General features: G+C 40.5%; 1 protein-coding gene across 21 annotated transcripts in view; it reads left to right on the top strand.

Annotated features, from left to right (window-relative positions):
* Window positions 1-19,555, top strand: part of PCDH15 (protocadherin related 15) — a 799,343-nt gene that overhangs the window by 288,895 nt on the left and 490,893 nt on the right. For 14 of the 21 annotated variants that reach the window (XM_074589897.1, XM_074589896.1, XM_074589895.1 and 11 more), the window contains one exon: window positions 5,620-5,715. The exons of the other annotated variants lie outside the window; for them this stretch is intronic. The gene's annotated coding sequence lies outside the window, so the exon portion shown is untranslated. The remainder of the gene's footprint in view (window positions 1-5,619; window positions 5,716-19,555) is intronic. 21 annotated transcript variants of the gene reach the window in all.

Here is a 19,555-nt window from a genome sequence, read left to right as displayed (position 1 = left end):
AGTGGCAGCAGGCCTGGGCGCGCTGGCAGCTCAGCTGCAGAAGCCTCAACCCACGCCCGGGAACAGGAGCTGATGTGGAGGACAGTGGCATTTGTCTGAGGCTTCCCTCAGAACAGGAGCGAGGACAGTGGTAGTAGGTGTTACCTGTTATTCCAGAGAGAGTAAAGCATAGTAGAGAGTAGCAAGCAGGAAGGTAAATTCGTCACATTTGCCTGAATGCGAGTTATTTTTCTTTTCATCTGGCTTGCTCGTACTCTCCCACACAAGCTGCCTCTTGACTGTGCAAGTCCGTGACAGTAAATCTGATGCTGTGGGATTGTGCAGAGGAAGAAGGGTATGAAATTGCATCTGTAAGTTTACAACAGCACTATTGTTTGTGTTATGTCCATGTCAAATGTTTTAAAACTGAACTCTAATTTGAATTGTAAGGCTCACACTGCTATAAAATAGTTTGGGTTTGGGGTTTTTTTTTTTGGCAGAAAGTCACAGTATTTATGTATCAGAATGTCATACTTTTGTAAAGAACACACCTTGCCAGTATGATTTGCGTGGCAGTTTTTCCCATCTCCAAGCTCATGCTGTTTACGCAGGAATGTACTTCAAAGTTGTAATTTGATACGGGCTTGTTTTTATCTCCCTGTTAAGCTATGGTTTTGATTTGGGAAGGTTTGCTCTCCATCTCCACCTTATGAACTAATATAATAATCAGATGCTGTGTGGAACCTGTGTTTCTATTTGGCTCATCATTTGAAGAAATATGGAAAATGTTCAGCGCTGTATAAACAAATAATTTCAATTCTGCTAGGCCTTATGCCAAGGCGAGAAGGTGAGTGTTAGGAGTGCTGAGTTTAAAAAACAAACTCTGAATTACATACAGTTTTGGTAGCTTCCAAAGTAGCTTTGTGAAAATACCGAGGAAATTGCAATAACGCAGGAGGTTTGTCTTGAAGAGGAAATCTGGGGAATTTGGAGAACCAAGATAACTACAGAAGGCCTTGGTGTATGGTGCATGGAGGAACAGAGTTGTGTTTGTGCTGCTGATCCAGCACTTTGGTTGTCCCTGCTCCAAAGGGACACGCAAGCACGGCTGGGTTAGCAGGGGTGGGCAAACACTGGGGAAAGAGACGTGGCAAGGGATTGCTGTGGTGACACCGTGGTTGCTGCTGTCCTTCATAAATGAGACAGTATTTGCATTTTTAGAGCACCTTGCCTGAAAAATGGAAGCTTTTTATGGGCAGATATGGGTGCAGTGTGCTCATTAATACAGCGTAGTCCACTTGACCCGAACGAGCCAAGGTGATTGTTCCCCTCTAGAAGTTGTTCATTTTATTGTGCCAGGAGTTAACATGGTCTGAGAAGAGATGGCCACGCGTTGTGTAGAAAACTTGTAAGGGGTGGTTGTGAGGACAGAAAAGAGGAATTTGGTTTCTTTTATTAGTCGTCAAAGGGGTGGGACAGAATCACTAAGGTGAAGGTTAGCTGAGCACGTCACACGTGTTCTCACGTCCACTGAGGAAAATTCGTGTGAGCGTGTTTGAATTTGATACTTTCACGTGTCCCTGGTAAAAGGAATACAGCGGCAAAGAGAGGGAAAAGTTTAATAAAGTTGCTTTTCGTCTAGGAAAGACATTTTTAGAAATCATATTTTTCAGTTACAAAGGCTACCCATTTTCCTTTTGTGACAGCTGCGTTATTTCCTACGGACAACTTGGGTTTGTTCCCCCCCGCGTTCAGCCTTGTGATGACATTGATGCTTTCACTTGGTTGGATTTTTTCACAGTGGTTGTGGTTCTGAAGGTTTTCCTATGTTTTCTACATAACATTACCGTTATGTAGAGAATTAAAAAAATCGTACCGTTTTACTCAAGGTTTTTTCATCTTATTAGGTTTGTATTTAAAAAAAAGTAATCTGTATTTTTAGATTTTTTGAGTGTGATTTCCTTAGTGCAGCCTCTTTAAGGTGAGTTCTTTTTGATAAAAAGCACAGATTAATATAAGAACTTTCACGATACGAGAACAAAATTACTTGTTTGTTTTGGGCTTGTAATTATTCTCAGTGATGGTTTTATAGTTGTAACTGATTTGTAAGCTTTAATAATCATAGTATGCAATCATACCTTGCAGCATTTTATGTATGAATCCATCCCTGTTTCCAGCTTGGTATATCAGCACACTTAATGTGTGGTATTTTTCATGGTTTAATTAAAACTATTAATTAACTTGATTTCAAATTGCCAGTTCTGGCAGTCTGCAGATGAATGTAACAAGGATCAAATTGTTTTATTCAGAGAACGCTGAAATTTACAGTGAAATTTGTTCAGCTGGTCACTGCTCAGGTGGTTTGCTGGATTTTGAAAGCCAGTATGCGTCCCTCTTCAGTATCAGTTACAGGCATTTCATAAAATTACTTTTGTTTGGCATGTGGGCAATGAGTATTCTCTTTCATTGAAAAGTAAAATGAGTATTTTTCCCTCTGAATTAGAGAGAAGCAGCAGCCTGAGTCACTTCCTGTCTATAATGTATTCATTTGTCACAAAACAAGCAGGCAGTGTGAAAATCCCCGTGGTATCCCCGCTGTATGCTTGGTTTCCAGTTTCACTACATGATGACTTACAGGAGGAAAAAAAAAAATCATATAATGTTATTTTGTTGTATTTGAGATGTGGACGGAATTTAAGTTCTTCTATGTTGAGACCACTGTGACTAAGTAAATGCGTATCTAGGTTTTCTGTTTCACGTGGAAACAGGAATAATATAAACCTAAAAGGTTTTATGTACTAACCATGAATGTGCCAATTTAAAGCATTTGATTTCCTTGCTCATGGGGAGGTGGGCGATGCAGATGGAGTGGTCCTTGCTGCAGATACGGCCGCAGAAATATCAGCCTTATTAGTTTAATAAATAATCCTTGTTATGTTGATTGTGAATCATTGCTGTAGAGTATGACTGTTCTGATGCTGAATGCAGAAGTTTTCATAGTATTCCCCAAGTATTTTCCTTGAGAACACTGAGGCCCTTCAGCAAGGTCAGTCATGTCCAGAGGAAACGAGGGATGAGGGAACATGGGCAGTTTTGGCATTTGAGGGAGGGAAGCAATGAAGTTCCCCGAGGATCTGTGCTGGCGCAGGCTTGGAAAGTGCGTCACAAGTTCTTGTGCAGTGTCACAGAGGGCAGCTTGCATTTCTGGAAGCTTTGTGGGAGAAGAGGTGGGAGAGCAGGAGTGGCAAAGGGCTTGTGTTAAGGCATAATGCCATGTGCTGAGGCTGCAGGGACCTAAGGGTGGAACCGAAATCCTGGCAAGTGTTTCTGAACGATGAAGAGGATGGAGAAAAGCGCCAATTATTGAAGTGAACAAGTATGTTTTGCCGTGATCTCTAGAACAAAAACAGCAAAATCATCCAGACTTTAAAGTAATGCTGATTTTTTTTAATTAAAATATCTGTATGGCATTCAGATGTCCATGGAAATTAATGCTATTACAAACCCTCAGTACTTGAAAATAATTATTCCTTGCCAGTAGCAAAGGCTTAGAGTCACACTGTGGTTTGGTAAAAGAGATACTTCACAGAAAAATTGTCCTTCTTTTTGACTATTCTGTTTATTATTAAGTCAAAGCCACATTTTTTACGTTATAGTCAATGTCCTTAAATTATCACTCCTTAGCCTGCTGAAGAGCAGTTGTAGTATTTCATTGTTCAATGCTGTAATAAGGGGAAAAAAAAGAATAGAAACACGTTAACACTGGCCACTCTGAAGTCTTGATTTTTGAAAGTCTTGTGTGTAGTCGAGCTGTAGGCTCTGGATATTAGGGGTTTCTTCAGTTGTTGCTTATGGCTAAGGCAGGTGAGCATGTGTGTAGCTGGCACAAGGTGTGTGTTTTGATGTTATCTTACTCTATGGCTTCTTAACCTGCAAAGGCTAATGAGTTCTGAAAGGCTGTTCACAGGTTTAATGAGTGATTTAACAATGGGAAAATTAACGTTTAAATTGCCAGAATCTAGTTACTTTTTCTGGAAAGACACTCTGATTCAGCTAATGAAATATTTTTCTCTGCATTTACTTTCATTGTGACTTTGTTAAGTACGAGGAGAGGAAAAAGGTCTACACAAGGGTCATAGTACTCCATTTTTCATTTAGATAGGGATGGTATCAGAGATCTGTTTCTCCAAGGATAGGGATGAAAAATATTGTATTAAAACTAGATATTATTTAACTTTCAAGTAGTGTGAGCATCATGTTTGCCAACAATATAAGACTTCATTGCAAGAAAATAAGTTAGCACAGTTGGATCATAAAACAGTTTCCCCAATGCGGCATGAGAAGAAATGACACTTCTCATCGACATCAGAAAAGTCGCACGGCACACAAATGAGATCAGTTAAAGGGGGACACACGAAAGGAGTGGAATCGGTATAAAAATAGGCTTTGCTGAACATCTAATTGCTACATACAAAAAAAAATTAAGAGCATTCGTCCTGAACATGTTCTGAATCCAGATACAGGCAAACCAGATAGGAAGGGAAAAACTGCAGCCTTCCTGTTCATTCTCGGAGCTAACTCTGCCTGAGTTTGTCACGTGCATTCGGACGTTCTTCAGCAGCATTTTTCAGAAATAATTCCACTCTCCATCTTCAACTGCATTTCCAAGATGGAGCCATAAGCAATGTGATGATTTGCCTGGAGCAGTGGTTGCATTTTTGAATGAGAGCAGATGATAACGCTGAGACAAAAATCTAGCTTGCACAAAGTCTCAAACGTTGGCTGTCTGTTTGGAATAGAGGTGTAATTGCCATTGGAAGGGATTGTTTTCTACATGATTGCTTTCTTTGATTAGTTTTCCTTCTTATTCAAACAAGCATTCAGTTTTTATTATGCTTCAAATTTATATTCACTCTTGAAGTTTAAAAAAATCAAATTTTCTCTTATAGTCGTCTCGTTAAAATTCCTCTTGTTCATCTTTTTATCCACTGGGACTTGCCATTTCCTTTCCCAGATTTTCCCTACTTCTATTATTTTTTTTATAAAATAAATAGAATTTTATTTAGAAAATAACAGGCCTGTTAATAATGCAGGTAGTTACTTTTCTGGAATGAAATCCTGTAATTAATGGGCAGAAAGAAAGGAGAGAAAAACCTGTCTAATAACTTCCATGTAGAACTTCTTTGTCATTTGCCAGAGGTCAAGGCAGATTTCTCTGCTTGTGGATGAACTGCAAGACTGACCTCTTTGTATTCTGAGGATGTTGCTGTTATCAACAAGGTCAAAACTGGGCATCAGGCAACATTAATGTGATGCTCACCACAATTAATGAAAAAGTTTCGTCTCCTGCTTATCTAGTAGCAGGGCAAAAATCTTAATTTTTAACAATCTACTAATAGGGCAGATCAAAGAATTTAACAGTCGGATCACTTCTCCGTGGCATGCAAACATTGCAAATTAAATAGTAGTATAAAAATGCCTTGAAACAAAAACATTTCCTTTGTACAGCTAGCTTCGTAGAATACAAGAAAAGAAGCAGAAAAGGCATAGTAACTATCTAAAAAAAAAAAAAAACTAAATAAGAATCCTTGTCTTCTAAAGTCAATGTATAATTTCCCCAATTTCTTTTTTTTTCACCAGACTGAAACACTAAGTGAGCAGCTCTAAGTCTCTTCTGTGCATCCCCTTCTGATTCGCTGTTTCAGGTTCAGTATTCTTCTCCTGGCCTGCTAAGAGGTAAGGAAGCGCTGTGCCAAAGGGGACCTCTGTGAGCATGAACGACCCCTGAGTTGGGCTGTGATTAAAAAGAGGGTCCTTGGCTGCTTGGTAGGGGATTCATAAGCTCCACATCTTCCAGCACAGGTGCCCATCCAGCTTTCTGCTGTCAGGATCTCCAGGCACATTCAGGTAGTGGCTCGTGGTTTGTAGTGTGTCCTCTGGCAGAAGTCTCTGATTTTCAAAATCTTTGCAGGTTTGGCAAGGTGCTCTTTCACCCTTCAGCAGTATTATCACTGGTTTACATTTCATCTAAGAGTGTGCTGGGTTAGAAAGGCTATTGGCAAGGTCCTTTTAACCGCTGAAAATGAAAACGAAACAAAATTGGAAGGTGAATATATGGAGATGGTTTTGTGCAGTAGCAAAGCAGGCACTGGGCTCACAGCTGATCTTTGCTGTTCTTCCTGCATGCTGCCTAGGGACTTCTGTTGGTGTGAATTCTGCCTCCAGTGTGGAGTTGTGGGCATGTCAGGATTGCTGTGTTTGTTCATTTAAGGTTACTAGGTTTGTGGATTTTATGGATGGATGGGACTATTGTGAAGTTCCCTTTCCTTTTGTTTAACGCTGGCTGTGGAGTTGCACCGAGCGAACTCTGTAATTTTTGGTCAACCTAGTTTATGTAACCTAGTGAACCTGTTCACAATGAAGATATTCTTACAGATATCACATTATATAATACTCTCTTTGTCTCTTTCTCTCCTATTCTCTATTTTAATGTTCAAGCAGTCTTTTATATTGCCTCCTCAGCTTTGCACTTGTAGAAAGAGTGTGTTCAGAAGGAAGCACTTGGTACGGAATATTATGTTTCCTTTAAGGAGGAACTCTACTCCTTATAATCCTTACTAGTGCCCAAGGCTGTTTGCTTATGAGTGGGCATTGCTGGGAGGGTATGAAGAAGGCACCTTCCATGTATGAATGCAGGTGTTTTTCCCTGGAAGTGGTTCTGGTAAAAGGGAAGAATCAGTGGTGACTGCTCAAGTTCTTCTGCATTGCAGCGTATTCTAGTAGTCAGAAAACATGAATTAGGGTATAACCTCCTATATTTATATGCATATTCGAATCCAAGAGCCAGTGAATTGAAGTGGGAGGAGAAGAGTTTTGTTTACTCTTACTTCTAGTGATTTATTTAATACAAGCCTAATTAATTACACAATATTACAACCTTTAGATCTTTAGTTGTCCTTGTCTTTAAAATAAATTAAAAATCTCGACAGTAGCATATGACGGTTCTTGGCTGAAAAAACAACTCCCACAAACCCATATCGCACTGGAGTGCCCAGGACCTCTGCTTCCTGCTTTTTCTGGACTTGCTACTTTTGTGAAGATAAATGACCGAAATTTTCCAGCAGCACTCCGGACAAGCAATGCCCTGACTTCTCCTTTGAGCCCTTGGGCTTTGAAGGTGTCACTGCCTGAGGATGGGCCACGTAGCTCAGCATAAACCCTCTGGGTTTGCCCCTGCTTCTGTTCTTTAAAGAACTCTGGTTTGTGTGATCTGTGTTCAAACAGGGTAATGGCCTTTCCCTAGCAGGATATTAAGTCTCTCAGGAAAAGGTAGCTGCTGGTGAAGATTTGTCTGAGCCAGGAGAGAATATACCAAATCACAGCAAGGGATTAAATGGTTCAGTTAATACCAAGGGGTAATCCTTGTGGGTAAGGCTTGACGGAGAATACTTTAGGATCATACTTAGTTGATCCTAAAGTGTGGAATTTTTTTTTTTTTTTTTTTTTTATTTCCAGAGCTGTGACCTAGCCCCTTCTGGCTTTGTTCTTTCCCCTAAAATACAGTAGAAAAAGGCCATATTGAGCCACGGGACACTAGGCAATTCAGATTATGAACCCAAAAATGTCATCAAACTTCAGTTTATCAGTGAATTCAGAGTCAGATATGGTGATGTTAAATACCGTTCAAGGATTGCTTAGCCCTCAAGGGGCTGAGGGGCATTAGAAGAAGAAATGTAAAGCTAGATGTGCTGCACTTTTGTTAGTTTTGTGAAATTTAAGAGATTAAGCAGAGAAAAGTCTTTGTCACAGTATGAGGTTCTCCCAAAGGGTAGGATAACAGATAATCCCTTCGTACTAAAGCTATATATTTTGGCTACAACGGCAATCAAAGTAAAGCCGTGAGAGCCTGTAAAAACCTGCCTGAAGGGCAAGCTCTCTCTGAGTGCTACAGAAGGCAGTTTTAAAGTTGATATAACAAGATCACTTCACTCTTTTTCTAAACACTGCATGTTGGATGTTGGGTCTTCTCTGATGCTGTCAGTAACTCTGTCCTGAGTGGAGCTCTCTGAGGTGTCACCTTCTTTAGCATCGGTGTTTAAAACAAAATGAATAAATAAAAAAACTCTTTGGATGAGGTTGGTGTGTTTGAGGAATGTAAGATTTTTTTTTTTATTTTTATTTTTTACTGGTCGTGTTAAGCTAGCCAGGAGACAGCTCTGATTGATATTCTTCAGGCACAAGCATCTGCTGACCTGCTGGAAATGGAGAGGGGGAAAATACAAGTGGATTACACGTAAAAGTTGTAAAATAGGTTGTTGGTCTGAACTGCCTTTTGGCCATTGTCAGGCAATCAGAGCAAAAATGTCGATTGGATGTTCAATTTTTAGTCTTCCACCTGGAGTTACCAGAGAGAGACATCGTCTCTATCTGCAGCTGTATGAAGTTCTGCCACATTGTTAAAAGGTGACACACTGAGATGCATTTTACGTGAAGGTGGGTGAGGATCAAGCCCAGGTGACGGACTGCTACAGCAGTGGCAACTTTTGAAGCTGACAGAGGATTTTAGGCAGTTTCATGTTCACAGCATACAGGAGGGACATTTCACAAAGTCTTCTTTGGTGTAAGAATACGTTAAAGCCATGTCAGTCTGTTCTTCTGGAAATTCTTGTGGAAATGAAAGCATGCTTTCTCTGTCTTGACCGACTTCATTTGTCAGTCTGTGGAAGATAGTGTGAGATGCTGCATACACTGGAGAATGTGTAGGTGGCTGTGTTCGTACGAGAGGTATAAATACTTCATCATAACGATGCAATTTTGAAAAGGAAAGACTAAACACTGCTTTAATTTTCCTTTCACTACGCCTTATTTTTCTCTTGCTTTTCAGTTGTGAGGTCTCCTCCTGACAGCCAGGAGCCCTTTCAGTCATACCTTACCCTGTTACCTTGCTTGAGCTGTGACTTTTATGTTTTCTTGGAACTTGCAGCCATGGCATGAAGAAATGCAGAGCTGTTATTAGGCTTTTACAGAAACAGATTTTTGAAGCTTAAAACACTTGCAAGCTATTCTTTAAGATTTGCTTTTACATGTGAATTTTCATGGCAAAATTGACTAATTTTGTACCAAATGAGGGACAGGACAGGTATAGCACTATGCAGCTTTCTGCTGTGCATCCCAAATTTAAATAGCTGTTAGTGATGATGGCAAGTTCTAAAATGTTTCTGAATAATTACTGTGATGGAGACGAGTGATCTATCAATGTGGGTGGCCATGTTTGAGTGTAATGTCAGGTTATTCTCTGGAAACCACCTACTTTGTGGTGTGCTCCTCCCTAGTGTCGTATGTGCTCTTTATGTGTTGTATCTTCTTACCCACTTGTTTGATTGCTTTTCTTTTCTTTTTCTCTCTCAACCTTTAAAACCATGGTATCTCCCTGTAGTCTTCTGGTTTTTGGACTTACGTACTTTTTGAGTCCATGCTGTGAAAGGCATTAGAAGCACCTTTCACCCTCTCGACTGAGCTCCGTGACTTTTGAGTGGCATTGCCTTGTGCACAGCGCAGTATGGAGAGCTCTGGGGATTTTCCTCGTGCTTTCCAGGGAAGAAGGCAGGTGATCCTTAATCCCACGCGCTCTAACCATCGTATGTATGTGCTAGGAGGAGGAGCGATGAAAGGGAGGGAGTGGGGAAGAGGCTGAGAGCTGTGACCTGCTCAGCAGTTTCACCCCTGGTACATGCACACATAGATAGCCCCGTACGGGCGCAGTTGCGATACCAGGAGCGCTCAAACTGAACGGCTTCAAGAGCTGACTTTCAAGATTTACATGTATCGCCTGAATGCAGCAAGTTGTGTTCTTTTATGTCAAATAAAACATAACAGCTGAATGTAAAGGAAAAATTAGGAGAGTAACAGAAAGAAAATGTGTTAATGCCCTAACTGTTCTCTTTTGAACCTTTAGTGGGTAACCATAACCATCAGGAAAGTACTAAAACATATAATACCTACCAACTGAGGACAAAAATACAAACATGGCTCTATAGAATGCATATAGACTAGAAGATACTAGTGCTAAGTCTTGACCTAGCGTTACCTGCTAAATAAGAAAGCACTGTAGCAATAAAGTTCCCCAGAAGAGGAAAGATGCACTGTTTTGACAAAGTGCTTGTAATAGTCTTAGTATTTAGTCAGTAAGTTAAAATGTCACACCAGCATGTTCATTTGTGGGCAGTGAATTTCTTGGAGGAGCAATTAGCTGTTTGCTTTGATCCTAGAGGTTTGTAATAGCCGGAGTGGCTCTATGCTTGAACCCCCAGAAAGATGTCTGCGAGCCAGATGGGAGGTCGCAGCTGAGCTGCACAAATATATATGTCTCCCCTGAGCTACCCCTCAGGCACTAGGTAGAGCTTTTGTTTGAAGAGCATATTTTTCTCATGCATTTGTGTTTGCCTGAGTCATGTAGGGATTTTCTTTCCACACTGCTGAGTGTCACCAGGGAGGTCCCCTTTCAGATTCAAGTCTACTGTCTTTGATTTTCTGCAGCATTAGGCATTCCTCCTCCTCCTGTGCTTCAAAGGCGATGGGGACCAGCCCAGAACCCGGCTGTGTTCCTCCCCCTCAATTAGCAATCACAAGGCATCCTCGGGACATCCGTTCTTCAGTGGCGGCATTTTATCCTTACGAAGTTGGAAGCATGGAAGTGACTGGGGCACACTCGCCTTTGAAAATCACCAGCGACTACATTAAGGGTTGTTTCTAAGGCCAGGGATGGAGATGCTGGCAGGAAACCTAGCCTGAACTGAGGGTCAGCGTGGGTCAGGGTGGAGCGGCCAGCTCTGGGCCACCCTGCACAAACCTTTTCCCATGGTCAAAAAAGACACACATAGTTTGCAGTAGTAGTTTCATTGCTCCAGGAGAACCTCAATGAACTGTGGTGCAGATTCATATAATTATATCCCATGGGCTCCTCTCGTGTGACAGCTGATTGCTTAGATAGAGGTAAAACTTTACTAATTCCTCATTCTATAGAAAACACAAGAAACCAGAACCAGTGGGTTTAGGAGGAAGAAGAGTCCTGGGAAAAAAGTCAGGTCAGTAATGCCTCAAGTATAAACCGTGATGTAAAGAGGTTGTACAGCGTAGAGACCTCCATGTAAGGCCAGTCCCAGCCTCGGGTTTGTTGAGTGATCTTCAGTCTTTTGTTTCCTGAATTTGTGTGTGAGTTCTGTTAAGGCATCACTGCAGTCAAGCCCCGTGGACTGCAAAAGTAAATAATGAGTAAAGGGACAAAATATACAGAGGTGCTTATGTTCAGGCATAAAACTTCATCTCTGCAAATACCTTCTGGGGAGGGAAAATCTAAAATAAACATTAGAACAAAGGTATCACCCTGTCAACTATTAAACAACTGTGTGGTGGTGCAGAAAAGTCATATCAGCTCCGCCATCTCAAAATAACACTGCTAGGCTTTACTAGGCTTTATAGCTGAACAGTTCCTTTTTCTAACTTTTTTCCTCCAAAACCTGTGGCAGTTTTGCACCGTCTCTGCCAGTCTGTCGGAGGGCTGTGATGCAAGATGACGCCCATCCATTTAACATAAAGCAATCGCAATCAGAAGAGGTGAACCAACCTTTGGGACTTGGAGTGTGAATATTTTCACACTCTATTCAGTAAAATACCTATCTTAAGATCTGTCTATCTATTTTAAATACATGGCACTGACTTTCCAAAAGATATGAAGTATTGAATAGTATATTCTACAAATATTTAATTAAATGCTTCCTCCCATAGTGAGAAGCATTGGAAATATAATGAGAGTTTCTTCACTAATTTAAGGAGATAATGCAATGATCTAAGGAGGAATAGACTAAATTAGAAAAATAATTAGAGAGATTATTTGTATTCAAGTCACCAGACTAATGAAATTCACCCTGAACTGTCTGCAGGACTGGCCAGAACGGTCCCAGAACCATTATCCCTGACCCATACCTGAGACTGACGGGTGACAGGAGAGGTCCCAGAGGACTGACGAGGGAAACTTCGTTGCATAAATGAGTGGTTAGATAGATGGGGACAGAGCAAGGATTGCAGTTTGTTTCAAGTTCAGTTGTTCTTTAAGAAGTTTTCCATGTGCTGTTCTTACAAGCAAACATTGGAAATCAGATCGAGGGTAGGTCACCAGTAACGCGGTCATGGCTGAATGTGGAATCCTTGTCTTATGTTTGTGCTCACACGCAGGGAAGTGTTTTCAAGTCTGTCGTGAGCTCGTGACAAATACTAAACACAGGACTGTCACGTTTAATGTCTTTCCTCATTGACTTGTGCAATATCATAGGCTGGAGTTGGAAAGTCGCAGATGCAGCAGCTTCAGAAAGATTTGGAAGCATTTCAACAAGGATGGAATTATAATTTTAAATGATGTTGACACATGATCTGAAATAATTAAGATTTAATTTAGTCATGACAAGTGCTAGGCAATACCAAACATAGAATAAATGGCTGTGCGTAATTAATAGGACTAAAAAAAGGCCTAGAGAGGGGCAGTTGGATGGAGTAGCATTGTGTGAGGAGACACGGAATGGATTTGGACACTTCAGGCTGAGACATGCAGCTGAGGTGTGGACCTCATGGAGGGATAAAAGCTCCAAAGTGGGGAAAAGTGGTTACAGGCAATTTATTAATTCTTTCTCATAATACAAGAAGTAGGATTAGAATATTTTAAATGAAACTATCCCATAGCAAATTTTAAAAAAGCAGGTGGAGTGCTTTCCCATGTAGCACTAAGTGTGTGGAACTCCTCGCTGCCATGGAGCAAAAGCTTAGCTGGGTTCAAGACGTGATTCGAAAACTTCATGGAGGAAAAATTCTCCTATGACCTCACCAGGCAAAGGTGTAATCTCCGTCTCGGTAGGTCCTAAAGCAGCATTTTAGAGGCTGCTCTCGGGGACAGGCTTCTCAGCTGGATGGTTACTTCTGTTTCAGCATCAGTTCAGAAACAAGGTCGTTCCGTTACTGAATTCCTGTGACTCCAGCTGGTTTTGAGACAGTTACGATCCTTGTGCAAATCTGTAGAGAACCATTCCAATTGGTGATGGCTTTTCTCTGTAGCTCAGGTGAGAAAGAATAGATGCAAAGTCTATTTAGGCTGGTTGCCATGAAAACAATTTCACGACTGCTTTTATCGTGCAATAAATTACTCATAAAAGCGGAGAGCAGATTAATTTAATTAATTTGATTTAATCCCAATAGTGTATTGTTTTATTAAGCAACGCTGTGCCATAATTAAGAGTTGTAACTGATTAAACACTTTATAACCACAGAGCTATTAATACTAAATTACAATAAAATTAACAAAGCAACATAAACAAACCACATGAATTTTTTAAAAATGACAGTGATAATGCATCAACTGAAAAGCTGCTTATGTAAACTATTTCTTAAGAGTTTGCTGAAATTAGTATTTAATAAGATAATTTCAAAAATGGAAATGTGGCAAGAAGAGCATTCCTTATGATTTTTCAATTCAAAAGACTCCTCTGATGAAAAACATGGGGTTTTATTTAAGCTGGATATTCGTAAGTGACCATTGAAGCAAAGTCCTTGAACCAATACCTGTAGTATGCACGGAAAAATCTAAAAAGTAAAACTTAATGTCAGCTTTGAGACCTCCTCCAGATCTGACACTTGTTTGTCTTATTTGAATACAAATCCGAACAATTTATGCATTGCTAAGCTTTAATTTGGGTATGATGTATTAATACTGCAGCTCAGATTCTGTTCTCGTTTGCAGGAATGCCAGGAAATGTATGAAACTATTTGCATGCTTAAATGATTTGCTGGATTTGGATGGTTCACAAATTCTGGGAATCCCGCAGGCATTCATTTATCATTGTGCATTAAACAGAGAAATACAAAATACATGATATCAAAGTGCTTGACCATGAGGGCTGGTGGCAGTATGAGATACAGAAATATTTTGTAACTTTTTCAGACCTGGGATCAAATTTGATTAAGAACAAATACGTTACACTAATTTAAAACAAGTTTTAGCAGCATCTGAAAACACCTAGCAGTAAGACTGCCAAGGTTTATAATGCTGCTCCGGCCTTGGGATTTTATTGTGTATGGGGCAATGTACAAACGCCTCTAAATAGATCTGGGGTTTTGGTATCATTTTGGAACCTACTGAGAATTAAAATCAACTGTTTTGATTATCTTACAAACAGATGCTCTAGAAATACACTGTTTTTTTCCTAAGTAAGTTACTCAAGTTTACTCCAAAGCCTAAAATGGTTATGCTTTTAGCTTGCTGTTGAATGATGCTGTAGGTGCCAAATCAGTACAATATAGACCCTGTGTAAGTACAAATTGAAACCCAAGTGTCTAAGTCAGCAGGCTGCTAAAAAAAAGTTTGTTACAAATATTGAAATACCTTAGACTTCTAATTTCAATCTCTCAGGCAAAAAGTGGTCTTTTTGATGTGTTTTAATAAATCAGTGTGACTAATGTTTGGTTAATCAACAGTTTCTGTCCTTTTGTCTTGTGTGTTATATATAGACACACAATAAGTATATGAGAACGTGCAAATGCATTTGCTACGGTGTCAGTACTCCTGTGGAGAGATTCGTGGGAATTCATGTGCATAATGTAACTGCACGTGTGTGATCCTCAGCTTCAGTGGCCTTGTAGATATCCGTTTGCTTTCAGGTACCAAAGTTTTTGCAGATGAGGGTATTGCTTGAAGAATAAAGGGCATGAGCTTATGATTTTGTGTTTAGTTATGTTTACCAGTGGATGGAGGGCTGATGGAGGAAAAAGAGCTAGGAATATATGTGTTCAGAACCATAAATCTATACATTGCTGAAGGTTTCCTTGAATAGTTCCGTGTAAGTGGGAGAAATATTAACCAAGCCAAACACAGCCTAAAAAGGGCTAACATAAATACTCCACAGACTGGGGAATGAAAGACTGTGGGAGCTTTTATTCCAGAATATGCTGCTCGAAAGTTCCTGAACCTTATTAAGGTGGAGGGTGGGAGGGAGATTTCAGGAGGACAGGGATGAATGTGAACAAACATGGAAGAGCAATCAGTTGTTTAAGAAGCCCAGTGGAATTATGTCATACAAGTGCGTGCCATCCCTATTTAAGAACTCTTTATAAAAAGACACAGAGGGAAAGCAGAGAGTGTGAGCGAGGGATTGTGTCTGGGACTGTAACTGGGAGCGTCCATCTGCCGGTTCTGCCCAGGTTCGTGATGTGGAGTGTGTGGCTGAAATGACAACTTTTTTTTTTTTTTTTTTTTTATGGTCTGGGAGCAGCTGCAGCTCTGTGTTTGCTTAGACAAAATCCAAAATCCTTTCTCTCTCATGCAGATTTTGCATTTGAAGTCTCTTGCTGTCACTTTGTAACTGCAAAATACATGCATCTGTTTGAACTCTGAATCTGATGCAGACCGAACTTCCCTCAAGGACTAATATTTTCAACTGCCCGTTGGGGTGTGCCCTGTCTTTCCTGAGTGGAAAGGCTGTTACCCGGTTTCTCCTTGGCTGTGTTTGCTGAGGTCAACCTGCTCTTCTTTGCCACTCCTACCACACTCCCACCTCTGCAAACCTCATGACTGGGTGGCTTCAAGGAGTTTTTCTGAAACTATTTTTTTGCCAAATGAACCACAACCTGTCACTTAAACTTGTTTCACTGTGATGGAGACAGATTGGCGAGGGAGCTGGCGGCCCGTGCTCCCGGCAGGGCTGGGGGAGTGGGTGCCTCTGCCAGAAGAGCAGTGAGGAACAGCTGGACGTGGGCTGGGAGACGTGGGGGCCCCGTCAGCTTTTCACTTGGCAGAGCTGGAGCTGGGTGAGGACGTATTTGCAGTCTCTCTCTTTCTAGGTTTTGCTCCAACTTCACTCCTTAAAGAATAAGAGCATTTCATAGGAAGGGATTGGCACCATGTTCTCTGCTTTTATAAAAGTCAGTATTAAGGTAGCTAAAGCCTTTTCAGCCTGAATAAGCCAAAGAAAGATAAAAGATATTTTCTACATCTCTCCTCTCCTCATGTCACACCATTGGGATGATCTCGCATTTTGAAGGATCCATCTGTCTCATGCCTTAAGACATAACTATGAAAGGAGTAAGACTGGGGTGGGATAAGGAAGCTGGAGGAACAAGGCAGCATTCCTGTGTTGGCTGAATGCCATATTCTGTAATACGCAGCAAAGAAAATTTTGTGAAAGCACTCAGTTTCCTTGTTGAGCGAGGTGAGGGCAGAAGAGGAGACTGAAGGAATGTAAGACCTTCTCTGCTGCTGGTCTGCAACGGTACTGGCACTTCATGTGTTCCCACAGCAGGGTTACAACCAATTTCTTGAACACGGCACTGCAGATGTAGTACACAGGGAGGAGGTGGTAGGCTGCTGGCTATGCTGCTGGTGATGCTTTTTGGCTGGAGCCTGCTACGGTGTGACGAGAGACCATAGGGAAGGAACTCGCCTCAGTTGCTTGGGAAATACATCTACCTCTGGACGTGTTTGGAGAATCTGTAGTCCAAGCTTTGGCAATGGGAAGAGAAGGATTTTTTTTGAATTATTTAAAAAGGCAAGAGATTACTTGCATCCTCGCAGCGTACAGTTATCTTGTATCTCAGTCTATAAAGAGAGAAGTGGTCAGTGTACAAGAGGAGTACTGTCTTGGAAACCATCTGTGCAGCTGGGGTAGCAGAAAATCAAAGAAAGGTCCTGTGAGCACGCCAGAATAAACCAGGATGGGAGGGCTTTAAAGTAGATTTTTCTGTAAGAACTAGTGATGATCAGCTGAGAGAAACCAAAGGAGAGACAAACTATAGCTAAATCATCTATGTATATGTGTATATATATATATTTCAGTTGTCTGTCCTTTAGGTGACATTCTGAATGTCATGAAAATTCTGCATGCTTTTCTAATGTTTTCTGTGAACATTTTACTGTCTTCTCCTTTATTGTGTTTCCAAAACAATTCAAATAGTCCCATTGCGGGTCTGTCAAAGACACCAGGCTGCAGCAGTGAATCAGTGTCATCTGTTGTTTGGGCTGTAAACCCTCCGCGCTTCAACTTTTCAAAAATCTGAAAAGTTCGATGTGCAGGTTTACTCTATTTTCTGTTAGTGTCTGATTTAACAGATAGCCACTCTGGACTCTGAGATGCCACACTGGCTAGCTTGTCCCAGAGCCAGCTTCGTAACATCAGCTGTTTTTAAGGAAGAGTTTGCGCGGAGATGACTTGTCCTTTGGAGTGGGATTGGATGTCTTAAAACTACTGGAACTTGTAGTAATCCACCACTTTTGGAAAATATTTGTGTGAGCAGAGCTGAATTACCAAGTTCAAACTTGTTCTTTTCAAAGTAATGCTAACTCTTGCCTGTCTCCACAGTGGGAAGGTCTAGGTCAGGCTGTGGTTAGGGAAGATCTTCCATCTCTCTCCCACTCATCTCCCAGTAGATGCAGTGTCAGAACTGGGTTTCTGCAGAGCTGAGGTCTGCTCTTCCTCGCAGCACTACCTACATACAGGTAGGGCTTCAAACTGTGCTGAGTTAAAAACACTCAGTTTGGCAGCTGGTGCCTCGCATGAATAGACAGCCCGATGTCCTGGCTGTAAAGACAACCAGGGATTTCACAGATGGTCTGCACAGGAGCCGGAGAGAGGACATCTCAATGACTTCTCTGACAAGGGTCTACTTCTGGTGTTCCCCCCTTCACCACAGGCTGGTGTATGGGATGAATCATGCCTCGAGATGGATTTTCTGTTTACACTGACCTGTTTACAAGTTACAAGACAATTGTGTGGGCTTCATTTTAGATAATGTACCAACATGTTTCAAACCCGTGCATCTTGTTTCCATCGAATCTAAATGGAACAATTGTTAGATATCTCTGTCTTTTCATCCAGTGTGATTTGTAATGCTATCCCCGGCATCTTCTACCACAAGTGCTAGATACGATGGAATATGGCTGTTGGTTGCCAAGATTATTTTATTTATACAATTTTTTTAAAGTGCATACAGTGAGTCAGCTGGTTAAAACAAGCAATGCCTGCAGAATTGAGGCGTGAGGCAGTATAAAGTGGTACAGATGAGGAATATGGAACAAGCAGAGTTCATTTTGTTCATTTATTCTATAGATGGAATAAAGATGCAATCCCTGTTGATTTATAAGTAAAACTTTTTCTGAGGCACTGTGAAATTTTAAGTGACCCGCCTTTAGGAAAAAATTCACTAAGACTTTTAAAAAAAAATGGTTTGGAGGTTTTATTTTATTATAAACAGTAAATTCTTTAAACGCACATTGCATGCAGTTGAATTATGTAGTGAGTTTGTGCGGCACAGAGTACCGGAAAAAAATAATCAGAACTGAGATTGTAATTTTGGAATTTGATCGCTGCTCCTGTGTTCAGTCAGCCAGGTTCCACCAGCTGTGTGAAACCAGCATTTACATGCATTATAAACAGAGACAGACATAAATATATAGAAAGGTATACGGAAAGCAAGAAATAATGCTAGAACAAATCCCTTACTTTGAATCAAGTTTACTTTCTGTTGCCAAGAAAAATGTGACTGAGTTGATTTTCCAGAAGTGGATTGCAGTAAATCAAGTTTTCATTGCTCCAATTTGACAACAAAAATAATAGTAATAAAAAAAGGCCAGAATAATACTCGTTGATGGAGACTTTTGGAAGATGGTGGTTTTCTGGGAGATTTTAGGGATACCACCTGTAAGTTTTGCTTGCTAGGAAGTAAGCATCATAATTCACAAACCTGTAACAGATAAGCTTCATTAGTTGTTGAGGATATAGTTGCATTTGTAATTTCACTGGTGAAAACTTTTACTTAACATACTATTCAGGCAGAATCAACCCCCTTTTTTCTACATCAGAGGAGAAAAAATGTTTGCACACAAAGGAGTTCTGCTCTTCCCACCCCAATGCTACTTAGTGATTTTGGTTCATGAATTTTCCTTGTAAGCAACCAAAAAGAAGTAGTGATTAGTCTCTGCAGAAGGTAAATTACGTGACTATTTAAAGAGCCTGTTCAGTGTTCTTTAATTTCTTGAGTTTATGGAGTATATCTTAAATGCATAGAAATTCAAGATCAGATGTTGAGAAGTGTAGAGATGGAGTTTGTTGGCACATGGTATGTGAAAATGTACATATTGTAAGAATCATTCTAAGTAACATTTGCTTAATTAAAATAAAGGCGGTAATTTTCAAAGACGTCTGAGAGATTTAGGATTCTTGCTTCATGTGAAGTGTGAATTTGCATTCCTTACCTTTAATAATATTGCTCTTCATGCTGATTTTTAACATCTTTTTTTTAAGTCCTTATGAGTCACTTTAGTGGAAGAGAGAAGAGGCCAAGTAAAAGTAAAGGTTTGGAGAACATGCTGGAGTGAAAAAAAGTAAATTTCATGTAGAAATAAATGAAATCAGTGTTTTGGTTTGGGCTGGACTGGCTGCTGAGATGAAGGCAGAAGAAATTAATTAAAACACTTTTTTTTTTTTTATAAGTTCCTAATTAACAATAGCCTGTGTGTGTCTCTGACCTTGTTCTAGTGGAAATG

This window comes from Larus michahellis, chromosome 6 (assembly GCF_964199755.1).
Source record: "Larus michahellis chromosome 6, bLarMic1.1, whole genome shotgun sequence".
Classification (NCBI taxonomy): domain Eukaryota; kingdom Metazoa; phylum Chordata; class Aves; order Charadriiformes; family Laridae; genus Larus; species Larus michahellis.
The sequence above is the reverse complement of the archived record's forward strand: the minus strand, read 5'-3'. Positions and strand labels throughout refer to the sequence as shown.